General features: G+C 53.8%; 1 long non-coding RNA gene across 1 annotated transcript in view; it reads left to right on the top strand.

Moving 5' to 3' along the window:
- Nucleotides 1-4758: 4758 nt before the first annotated feature.
- The window catches only part of LOC113626995 (uncharacterized), a 43656-nt gene continuing 37125 nt past the window's right edge, over nucleotides 4759-11289 (top strand). Inside the window, exons 1-2 of the long non-coding RNA XR_003435383.1 lie at nucleotides 4759-5351; nucleotides 10252-10351. This is a non-coding gene — a long non-coding RNA (uncharacterized LOC113626995). The remainder of the gene's footprint in view (nucleotides 5352-10251; nucleotides 10352-11289) is intronic.

Here is an 11289-nt window from a genome sequence, read left to right as displayed (position 1 = left end):
TCGAGGTTCATTCATGTCGTAGCTGTGTCAGTGCTTCCTTCTCTTTTATGACCTAATCATATCCCACCATCAGGACAGCCCACCCTTGGTTTATCCATTCACTGGCTCATGGGCAGGGAGAGAAGGAAGGAATCGCATCTCCTCCTAGGCCAAAGCCTCTTGCACTCCATTTGGGGGTCTCCTCAAGGCCCCCCGAGTTCCTAATGCCACGTAGGAGCGGGTCTCCCCGTTGGGTCAGCTCGTGTGAGCCGAGGCCGTTGGTCAGGGAAAGCCCCGGCCTCTCTCCGAGGGCTGAGTCGTCTTCTCAAAGCCGATTGACATTTCCACTTAAAAAGACCGTTGTGCAGCCTGAAAAGGCCCAGTGTTTCCGGCCTGCCTGTTGCTTGTTCAGCTGTGGCTGGGCTGGGCCAGGCCAGCTCAGGGCTTTCAACGTACCGAGCCTTTAAATGACCCCCCATCTGGCTCAGTTTTAGCTGCCTTTGGCCCACCTACCATCTGTAAGCCATTTCCTGCCCGCTGCTGGCCCTCGCCTCTCATTTACCAGAGGCAGAGCCGTGAGGCTGGGCCGCAGGGCAGATCCTGGGTGGGGCCGGCGGGGCAGGAACAGAGGATGGGCTTGGCCAGAAACTGGTACTTGGTCTCGATCATGCTTTCATGCCACCTTGCCTCAGTCAGAAGGGTATGTGGTGAATTTCATGCTGCGGACAGGCCCCCACGCCAACCGGAAGGAAGTTGTACCAGGGCAGCCTCGGGTGCCCGAGCGGAGTGATGGTCACAGCTGACAGTAGGAGCCCCCTGCTTGAGGCTCACAGCAGCCCATCGTGCACTTATAAAGGGGGAAACTGAGGCCCCTGGGGCCCTGGCTGATTCTGGCAGAGGCGGCCGGGTAATTCCCCTCCCCTTCGCCTTTCCTATTCAGGGCAAGCTCGTTAAGATGTTTTTCCCTCCTGCAGCATTTCCGTGTGTATCACGCGGGATTCCTGCACGTTGCATCAGGCTGAGGCCGGGACTGGGCCTGAAGTCGCACCTGTCCCGTCCGACTCCCAGGCCGCCATCCCAGGAGCACTTGCGCGCAAAGCCTCACCTCGGGGGTGTGATGTGGGGACGCTGACCCCAGACACTGTGTGTTTGGGAGTTTCCTCCAGCACCTATCGCACAGTGAGCACTTAATTGATTTAGTTATTTATTCATTTAATGATTTATTCTTTTACTAAATAGGTACATGTTGAGCACCGACTGCGTGCCGGGCACTATGCTAGGTGGTAGGAATGTCCATGCTCGTGTGTCTGTGTGTTTCTGAGTGTGTCGAGGGGGTATGTGTGTGTGTTTGAGATATTTCTATGTGACGAGCAGATGGTGGGTCACAGGTGACAGATGGCAGGAGTGGTCCTTCTCCATGTTCCTCACAGGGGGCAGGGGAGTTCTCATCGTCATAGGGACTGAGGGACCCCAGCTAAAGGAGCAGCCGCCATCTCAACTTTGTGGCAGGGGTCACATTGGCGATTAAAGGCTCTCACCTAGGCAGTGACGTGTCCCCACCACAAGGGGGCGGAAAACGCAATCCTACCAGGTGCCCGGAAGAATGAGGTCCAGAGATATTCGGAGACCTGCACTAACGTCTACTATCACTGCAATATGGGCGTTATGTGGGCCTGAGGGTCCGCAGGGAACACCGTAACTCACGCAGTGACGGTCTAGCTGGGGAGACAGTGAACGAACCACGACAGAATTAATGATTTAATTGCATCCATGGCAAGGGCTACCAAGAAGCGCAAGACACCAGGGCACCAAACACGGCCACGTAACCTCATTGGGGGCGTTGGAAGACCTCCCTCTGCGGCTGAGCTGATGCTTATGATAAAACCTAAAAGATGTTGACTAGGGTTCTGTAGGTTGAGATGAATGGGAGAGCCTCTGAGAAGTGGGCAGAGTGATGGCAAAAGCCCTGTGGATGCAGGAAGTGTCCTCTCCAGAAACTGGAAGCAAGCCATCACTGCTGGAGCACAGAGCATGGAGATGGAGATGAAGTTGGAAAGGTCAGCGGCCGGATCATTCACGGCCTTGTAAGCGGGTTTATGAAGCTGGCCTGTATCCTAAGAGCCATGGGGAGCCACGGAAGGTTTTCAGAAGGGGAGTGCGGTCGGGGGTTGGAGCTGGACAGCGCCCTCTGGTGGTTGTGTGAGGACTGGCGTCCGCAGCGCTCTCGGCCAGGGCTTGTCCTGAGCTTGTGTCTAAGCCCTTGCCCGCAGGCTGTGGAGATGCAATCCTTCTGAGACTGCCCGCCCCGTTAATGCTGGTGGACACAGCTCCCAGGGGCCAGCCTCCCAAATGGCATGCCACCAAGCCACGCTGTCCAGGAGACACCAGACGGACATGCCAGGGCTGCGTGGAGCAGACCCAGACAGCGAAAGGTCTGGCTGGCCTGCGTTTTCTCCAGCGGGTGCCTGGTCTGGGTCTGACTTCAGACAGGACGGGAGGGACCCTGATTACCTTCCCGTTCGCATCCTGGGTAATCTCAGACCTCACATGGGTGTGTGCTTGTGAGTGTTCGGACAGACACCCCCCCCTCCCCAAACGAGGGCCGATGGAATGATGGCCACTCAAATCCCCCCGTATTACCAAAGGCAGATAAACGCCAACCAGCCAGAAGCAGGGGATTCCGTGGCCGCTGCCCCCACCCTCCCTTGCATGCTTGTGGCCTGTTTCTGCCTGAAACTGCAAATGCTTATCACAGGCGAGTGATGAGTCATGGCTTGGGTTCTTCCTCAAAGGACAGCCTCGAGCAGGAGACGTTTATCAGCTGCTTTTCTTCTTTATTTTCAGACAGGGCGATTGAGCCAAATGAACTTTGTGGAGAGGGAGAGGAGATGTTTTTCCTCCTTCATTTTCGGAAAGTGTGACCGTTCCAAAGTGCACTCAAGTCTCCCTCTGGCCCTGGAACCCAGTTTCCCTTCCCAGTCGCCAGTACCTGCCCTTGCAGAGGAGCAGGCACAGGGCAGCAACCACGGATCCACCAATTTCTACAAAAGTTGTCCTCCCGTGAACATGCTCTGTTCCTTGCCGGCTACTGGCTTTACTCCTGTAGGGGAAGAAGATTTGGAAATAGCCCAGTAATTTTTTCGGGGGTGCCCCTATCAGCACCCCTTCTGCTATCACAACAGGGCCACGAAATGTGGCTTGTTGCTCAGGGCGGAGGAGAATGACTACAAAGGTATAAACATACAGCTTTGAGCAGGAAAATAATTGAGTTTTCTTTCTAATCCTTGGTGAGACAGTGGTCTTGAAAGCCGGGCTTTCAAGCATGAGTAAATATTCCTGGAATTCCCATTGCTGAGCCGTGTCCCATGAAGAGTCACGCAGGAGGACTGACCTCGGTGTGAATCAGGGCCGGGAGGTTGCAAGAGGCAGCTGAGGGAAGAGAAAAGCACATGGAGAGGAAGAGCTGGGGGGCAGGGCCAGTGGGAGAGACAGAGACTGGCTGCAGCCCTCTGCTGGGGAGACGGAGGCCCCATGCAGCCTTTCCCCGCTCCCCGGTGGGCCTGGAAAGGTGGCCCATGGCAGAGAGCCTCATTGTGGGCCCACGCAGCAGTCAAGGTCCAGCCCAGGAAGCAGACAGCCTCCTGGGCATTTCAGTGGAGGGTACTGAATGCAGGGAATTGATGATGCAGGTGATGGAATGGCTGAGAAACTGGACAGAGGAAGGAAAGGACCAGGAGGGGATTTGAAGGCAAAGAGGCCCAGGACCCCACAGCCCAGCACCACTTCCCAAATGGCCCCGAATGATAGAATAGAAACGGTGGAGACTGGGGCCCGAGAGAAGACCCCCTGCTTCCCATGGCTTGGGAGTGGCATGCGGGGGTTTGAGAAGTTCCGTGTGCCCCAGTGGGGAATGTGGAATGGGGCTGTGGGGGCAGGTTGGTGAGCTCCTGGGGGGAGGGGGTCACCACTGGAAGGACCACAGGGACCCTGATGGAGGATCACGGAACAGTGAAGCTGGGGAGCGGTCAAAGTAACATCTGGATTCAGAGAGTCCCCCAACTCAGATATCGTAATGCGAGCAAAAGAACAGCATTGTGGCTCTAAGAGATGACAAAGCCCTGCTGTGAAAACCCAAGGACAGTTTGAACAGAATGAGTCCATGAAACGTGAGAGTAGAAAATGGCTGTATTCCTAAGGAAGCCTCTAACGTGATTTTAAATATGAATGTGTACATTAATAAAATAAATATTATGCACATATATTTTAAAGGAGAGCAAAGAACGATCACTCGTTTTTGCTCATCCGTAAATTTCAACAACCCCACTGCACAGCTTGAGAAACGCCCGCCCCGTGCTCAGCTCTCCCAGCTCCCGAGTTACGCGTTATTCAGTGGTCTCCTCGGCAGCTGTGCTTTTTCTGCAAACTCAGCATCCTCTTCCTCATTCTGCATTTTAAGTGCTTTTTGCGGAGAGGAGTGGAGCTGAAACTCAACCCCCGCCTCCCGCCAGTTGGCAGAAATATAGTTTACTAGTTAAGGGTATGCTAGCTGCCCCAACAAGCAAGTCTCCACATTTCAATGACTTTAAATGCAATTGAAGTTTGTTTTCCTCTCGATAATGGAGAGCAGGTGTTAAGGGCTTTTCCACAAGGCAATTTAGCAACTGAAGGCAGAGAAGTCTGCCAGCCCCCAGGAGCCCTTTGCTTCCAGCTGGTGGGAAGGGACAGGGCAGGAAGGAGCAGGTGTGGGAGGTTTTTAGAGAAGCACATGACTTCCACGTGAATCCCATTGGCCAGAATTCAGTCACGTGACCTCGCCTGACGGCAAGGGACGCTGGGAAATACCAGTCCGGCTGTGTGCCCTGGAGGAAGAGGAAGCGATTGGGGTGTGGGGTGGTGAGCGGCCAGACGGTCTCCGTCACACGCGGACCCCGTGAGCTTGCCTGTGCGACGCCGTTAAACGTCCCCCTGTAGACAGAGCTGGGGGGAAGGCTGCCCTTTGGAACTTTGTTCCCATGTCCCGTGTCCCACGCGGCAACCTCACTTCAGTGCTCGCTGCACAGAATCGGAGGACTGGCTAAGTCATGGTCCCCGGCCTCTGGGGCTTTCTGTGTCCCTGGAGTCAGCAGACGCAGGAAGAGAGGCCTGAGCGAGGCATGATGTCAGAAGTCCACACTGGCACCCGTGGGGCAGGAAGATGCCTCGGAGCTTCAGCGAAAGGCCCACAGCTGAGGGCAGCTCCCCATTCTCGACGGGGCAGCCTGCCGTGTCTCCAGGGCTCACCCAGGGCAGCCAGGCCTCGGCGCCTCACCACCGTCAGCCGGTCCCGCCCCTCCAAGCGGGGCCGGGCCCTATGAGCTGCAGCTTACGTGCAGGTGGGTTATTCACGTGTGGGGTCGCGCGTTCTGGCTACGGTCGAGTTTCCCACCCTCAGGTCCCACCATGGGAGCTGGCTAATTCCTCTGTGTGTGTGTGTGTGTGTGCGCGTGCGCGCTGGGTAGGGGGGTGCCCCGTGTGCTGCAGGACGTTAACCAGCAGCCCCGACCTCTCTCCCCAAGACACTCTTAGCACAGCTCTGAGTTGTGACAACCAAAAGTGTCTCCAGAGCTTGCCAGCTGTCCCCTGGGGGGCAAAACCGTTGCCAGTTGAGAGCCATTGGCCTGGAGAGTGGTTCTCACACCTCATTGCACATTTGAATCACCTGGAAGCTACAGACAATGACCATTCCAGACCCCGCACGTCCACTCCTAGGTGTGGGCCTGAGATAAATGAGGCACGTCTACGAAAGACTGTAGGACTATGTTCCTGTGGGTGTATTATTAATAGCTGATGGCTGGGAACAGCCCAGATGTCCATCCATAGGAGACTAGATGAACAAATCGTATATATTCATATAGTGGAATAATACTCACCAAGAAAGACCAAAAAAACCCAAAACAGGCATGAATTGCACTGCTATGAAGTTGAGCAAAGGAGGCCTCCCACAAGAGTACATGTCGTGTGATCCCTCGTATATGGGGCTCAGGAACAGGCAAAGCCAGTCTATCGTGATAGAGGTGGGGAGAGTGGATACTTCCAGGGAGGGTAGTGACCAGAAACCTGGGACGCTGGGAATGTTCTGTCTTGGTCTCCATGGTGACACGTGGTGTGCGCATATAACGATTCATCGTGCCGTGCACTTGAGATTTGCACTGTTACGCCTTGTATTCGCCTCCTGTGACAGCTGTAATACATTACCAAAACTTGGTGATTTAAAGAAACAGGAATGTATTCTCTCAGAGTTCCAGAAGCCAGAAGTGTGAAATCAGGTGTCGCAGGGCTGTCCTCTCTCTGGAGGCTCTAGGGGAGGGACCTTCTTTATCTCCTCCAGCTTCTGGTTGCTCTCCTGGCTTCTGCTGTCACACTGCCTTGTCCTCTGTGGTTGTGTAATCTCCCTCTGCCTCCCTCATAAGGATACGTGTGATTGCATCTCAACCCACCAGATACTCCAGGATAATTTCTCCATCTCAGGATCCTTAGTTACATCTGCAGAGTCTTTGCCATATAAGGTAACATTGATAGGTCCCAGGGATTCGGACCTGCTATGTTTGGGGGCCCTTATTCAGCCCACTGCGTAACTAAATTTAAAAGAAAAATTTTAATTACCGGTGTGATGGCCCCACTACACACCAACTGAATCAGACTCTCTGCTGTTTCTGTTGATAAGTTACACAGTCCTGGGCGTAGCGGGTGGAGAGACACTGATCTGGAGGTGGTTCTTCCCTTGTCAGCGCGTTTGGAAGGGTAGGGATGTGCCTGTTTTGCTCGTCACTTACTGCAGTGCAAAGTTGACTTAACGAACTTGCTAAACATGGAATGAATTGATACATGAATGAATATAGTTACTACTAAGATCTGTTTTTTGCTCCTAAGACTTCTGACGCCAAACACGTAGGTTTTCTCCACCAAGCAATTCTCCAGTTCTCTGTGGACGCCAGCTGGGTGTCCTACAACTTAATTCGATTCTGATACTAACCACCCAGAGTGAGAGCAGACCCCACGGTTAAGGGCTCAGTCCCGCAAGACTGCCCCCACTTCAGATGCCAGTCGCAAGTGGTGGGTCCCCAGCTCACCCACCCTTCCTTCTGACTTGGCAACAAATCAGGGAATCCCACAGCCCCCGCCTCAGGTTCAATAATTTGCTATAATGGTTCATAGAACTCAGGGAAATACTTTCCTTACATTTACTTTTATTGTAAATCCTTTACATCTATTGTAAAGGATACAGATGAATAACAAGACGAAGAGGTACGTAGTGAGAGGTCTGGAAGGGTCCCAAGTGTGGGAGCTTCTGTCCCCGTGGAGTTTGGGGTGCACACCCTCTCGACACGTGGGTGTGTTCACCAACCCAGAAGCGTTTTCATGGAGGTTCCATTATGTAAGCATGGCCGATAACCTCATTTGCCGCTGGGGATGCCCCACGTGCCTCCCTGGAGGTCGGGGATGGAGCTGCAAGTTCCAATACTCTAATCACAGGATTGGTGCCTCCGGCACCTGGCCCCCGTGCTGACGCTCTCTGGGAGCCGCCAAGAATCACCTCGTTAGCATGAACTCAGGTGTGGTGGAGAGGGGCTTGTTACGGATAACCAAGGACACCCCTGTCTCCCCATCAGCAAAGTACACAGGTTTTAGGACCAAATATACATTCTTTTTCTGTCACGGTATCACAAGAGAGGATGAGTGCGGCCGCAGTAAATTGGGATGCTTTAAAGCCAGGGGACCCGGCTTCAAACCCAGCCCTGCCGCTTACGGGCTGAGTGACCGTAACCCAGGCCCCTCGCCGTCCCACCCTTTCTGCTCACCAGGAACGTGAGGACACTGCTGGGGGAATTCATGAGATGACGTCTGTCCCTGTGAACCTGCTTGAAATCCAAAACAAGTGCACGCCTTCCCGTGCAAAACATCTGATGCTGAGCCCATGGTAAATAGTGACTTCCCGGGTGAATCAAATAAAATCGGAAGATGCTGGGTGTTAGGCAAGTGGGATTTACGTGCTCGCCTCACTGTCGGCATAAGATACGCTCGCTGTGAATGTGCGGAGCTTGTGAAATAGCTGAGCGCTCTTTGAAGGCAACGGGGAGGGACCCTGGGGAATGTAAGCTGGGTGGGGGGACAGATTAGGTCCTTTTGAGGATGACAACCGTAAAACCCTTTCCTGAGTCGAGGGTGATGTCCTGAACCAGTTCACTGCCTGCGTAACAGTATGCCCAGTGCTGTCTAGTTGGACAGGGGAACACAAACAGAGAAAAGAACACCCAAACCGCAACAAAAACCTCCTTCTCGGGAGAGCTTGGGGTCTGATGGTCTTGCTATAAGACGTCCCGCTTGGTTTGGGATTTCAGGCAGGTCTCTGGGGGGAGGGGGGAGAAAAGGGCCTGGTCCCGTGGAAATTTCCGAGTAGGGTTTATTTTGAAGCAAAGGTTTGGCAGCCCTGACCCTGTCTCCTTGGCTAGACAGAGCCTCTTTGAAAAGAGTCAAAAACAGCAGGGATGGGAAACGGCCCTCCAGGGAGCTGGTTTTAGTGGAATCCTCTTCTTCCAAAAAGAACTGCCGAGACCAGCCCAGGCGCCCCTCGCGTTATGAAATTCAGCTCACCTGTGGTCGGCAGAGTAACGCCCGCTGCCTGCCCCCACCGCAGCCTAATCCCCGGAGTCGCTGTGGACGTGACCTGACGTGGCAGAAGGCACTTTGCAGGCGTGCTTGAGTTGAGGACCTTGTGACGGGGCGATGATCCTGGGTGATCCGGGTGGGTCCAGTGGAATCACATGAGTCCTTGAAATCAGAGACGCTTTCCCAGCTGTGGTCAGAGAAAGAGGAGGCAGTGGAGGAGGTTCAGAGATGCAGTGTCGCTGGCTTTGAAGACGGACAAGGGGGCCGTGAGCCAAGGACCAGGGGCCGCTGCTAGAAGCTGAAAGGGCGACGAATAGCTTGCCCCCTAGAACCTCAGGCAGCATCACTGATACCTCGGTGTAAGCCCAGTGAGCCCCGTGTTGAATTTCCGACCTCCGGATGGAAGATGCTGAGCGTGTGTTGTTGAAGCTGCAGAGTTTGTGGAAATGTATTGCAGCAGCGATAGAAAACATCACCTTTCTTCTTTTTATTTAAATTGATTAACGTAGAGTTGATTTACAATGTTGTGTTATTTTCTACCGTACAGAAAAGTGGTTCAGTTATACATCTACATATATTCTTTTTTTTTTTTTGCGGTACACGGACCTCTCACTGCTGTGGCCTCTCCCGTTGCGGAGCACAGGCTCCGGATGCGCAGGCCCAGCGGCCATGGCTCACGGGCCCAGCCGCTCCGCGGCACGTGGGATCCTCCCGGACCGGGGCACGAACCCGTGTCCCCTGCATCGGCAGGCGGACTCTCAACCACTGCGCCCCCGGGGAAGCCCTACATATATTCTTTTTCATAGTCTTTTCCATATGGTTTATCACAGGATATTGAATGTAGTTCCCTGTGCTTTAGAGTAGGACCTTGTTGTTTATCCATTCTCTGTATAATAGTTTGCATCTGCTAATCCCCAAACTCCCACTCTGTCCCTCCGCACCCCCTTGGCAGCCACAAGTCTGTTTCTGTTTTGTAGATGAGTTCATTTGTGTCATATTTTAGATTCCACAGATAAGTGATATCATATGGTATTTGTCTTTCTCTGTCTGACTTACCTCACTTAGTATGATAATCTCCAGGTCCATCCCTGTTGCTGCAGATGGCATTATTTCATTACTTTTTATGGCTGAGTAGTATTCCATCGTATATACGTACCACATCTTCTTTATCCATTCATCTGCTGATGGGTACTTAGGTTGCTTCCACGTCTTGGCTATTGTAAATAGTGCTGCTATGAACGTTGGGGTGCAGGTATCTTTTTGAGTTATAGTTCTCTCTGGATATATGCCCAGGAGTGGGAGTATGGGATCATATGCCAACTCTGCTTTTAGTTTTTTAAGGAACCTCCATACTGTTCTCCATAGTGGCTGCACCAACTTACATTCCCACCAACAGTGTGGGAGGGTTCCCTTTTCTCCACATCCCCTCCAGTATTTGTTATTTGTAGACTTTCTAATGGTGGCCATTCTGACTGGTGTGAGACATAATTGCAGTTTTGCTTTGCGCTTCTCTAATAATTAGCGAACGTCGCCTTTCTTGAGCACCTACTGTGTGCCCATTCCTGGGATGGGATCCCTAATCCTAGTGACCACCTGTGACGCTGAGCTTGTGATCCCATCTTACAGGTGTGAGTAAACTGAGGCTCAGCGAGGTGAACTGACATCCCGAGAGGGAACGGGAACCCTTGGCCGACTCCAGCCGCCCTGGGCCTCGCGCTGCTCACAGGTAAGATGGGCAGGAATGTGAGCTCGAAGCGTGTGGTGCACAGTAGGTGTCCAGTCAGTGTTCCTTCTCTCTTTCCTTCTCCCGAACATCGGGTGTCCAGCAGGTCTGGCTGGGAAGTGGGTGATATTTTCTTCCTGACTGCTCTATAAAACCATTACAAGGTCAGCCCTGGTTCCCAAGGGCAACAGCCTCCCCTGATAGAGGCCATCGTGGTGGGTAAAAGGCTCTCACGGGCAGAACTGGGAGACACGTCTCTCACGTTGGCTCTGAATGATTGCTGTGTGACCTCAGGCTGGTTACCGCCCCTCTCTGGGAAGCGTGTAGTTTCGGTTGACTCAAGTCCCCCTGCAGTCTCAGTCACCAGGGAGCCTGTGAGCAAACTCTGGTCCCCGTCCAGAGGACTGAGGTCCGGCCAGGCTGGTGGCTGCTGCTGTGTCTCTACCTGCGTCCTGGGAGGGCACACAGGGGCCCTCACAGCAAAGTCAAGCCCTCCTGCCCTCCAAAAGGCCGAAGTGTGAATTTCCCTCTGCTGTGAATCTGTCCCCTCGGCGGGGCCGGTCTCCTGGCCTGGGGCTGAGGCTTTTCCTGGCCTTCTTCCCCAGGAAGGTCCCCAGGTTGTGGTCTAGCCCTGGCCGGGAGCTAAGGTCTGTGTCCTGGCCTGCCTTTGCCAGTGGGCACCTGGCTGACCTCCAGACAGTTACTCCCTGGAAGGGAAACGTGAGGGAAGGTGGGACAGCCCAGGGGTCCCCAGCTGTCCCTGGCAGTCCAAGCCTTCTCCCTAATCTGGGAGGGCATCGTGCCTCAGATCCGCCTTTCTCACACTTTGCTATCAGCGTGGGAAGGACCTTGGGGGTGGGGTGCCCCATAATGCTGGCCCGCTCAGCCCGCTTGAGTTGTATCCCTTGGAAAGATCTGTTCGAGTCCTAACCCCCAGAATC

The sequence above is a fragment of the Aethalodelphis obliquidens genome, unplaced genomic scaffold (assembly GCF_003676395.1).
Source record: "Aethalodelphis obliquidens isolate GAN/ISIS:26980383/991018 unplaced genomic scaffold, ASM367639v1 scaffold20, whole genome shotgun sequence".
Lineage (NCBI taxonomy): Eukaryota > Metazoa > Chordata > Mammalia > Artiodactyla > Delphinidae > Aethalodelphis > Aethalodelphis obliquidens.
Note: the sequence above shows the minus strand (reverse complement) of the source record. Positions and strands in the feature narration are given on the sequence as shown.